Raw genomic sequence first — 677 nt, 5'->3', positions numbered from 1 at the left:
ATCACATCTTTATTGGAGCCATAAGGATATGTGCAATTGTCTAGCTCAAGTTACAGTAGACTGAAAACCCCGTCATGTGAGAGGCAGTCTAAAATATATTATGCATTTTAACAATCACAGTTCTAAGAAATACACAATAATGTATCCTTTGGGGTGGAAATCATACAGCATTTTCTTGTGTGAAGTTATTTACGAGACGGAACAATCTGTTTAGCGTTCAGAATCAGTTTGATGTTTCTGATATTACCAGAAAACTGCAAAACAAGAAACTTATTTCTTTTCGACGTGGCATTTGGAACATTAAACGTTTGTTTTGCTAATATAAAAGGACTGTTTGGGGAACATCTGAAGCGTGCTAAAATTTCTGTTCAAAAACATTCCGCAACGAGGTTAGATCTAGAGCGGAAGGTTTAAATTAGTATGTGTATCCCGATACGTTTATCACAAAGCATTCTACCACTACCCTAATGCAGTTACAAATGGCTTTTCTGCCAATGAGGAAAGCGCATATCCGACTGCAGTTCAGCAAAGACGGTACACTGAATCATATTGGTTGGCGCTGCCAAAGATGAATAGAACACGCTTTTTTCATCTGCTTACCTCAGGTATCCTCTTAGCATGACACGAAGGTCAACAAACGGCAGATTTACCACACAATCTACCTCGAACTGCGTGCA

This window comes from Opisthorchis viverrini (genome assembly GCF_000715545.1).
Source record: "Opisthorchis viverrini unplaced genomic scaffold opera_v5_727, whole genome shotgun sequence".
NCBI lineage: Eukaryota > Metazoa > Platyhelminthes > Trematoda > Opisthorchiida > Opisthorchiidae > Opisthorchis > Opisthorchis viverrini.
This window is presented reverse-complemented; position numbering follows the sequence as displayed.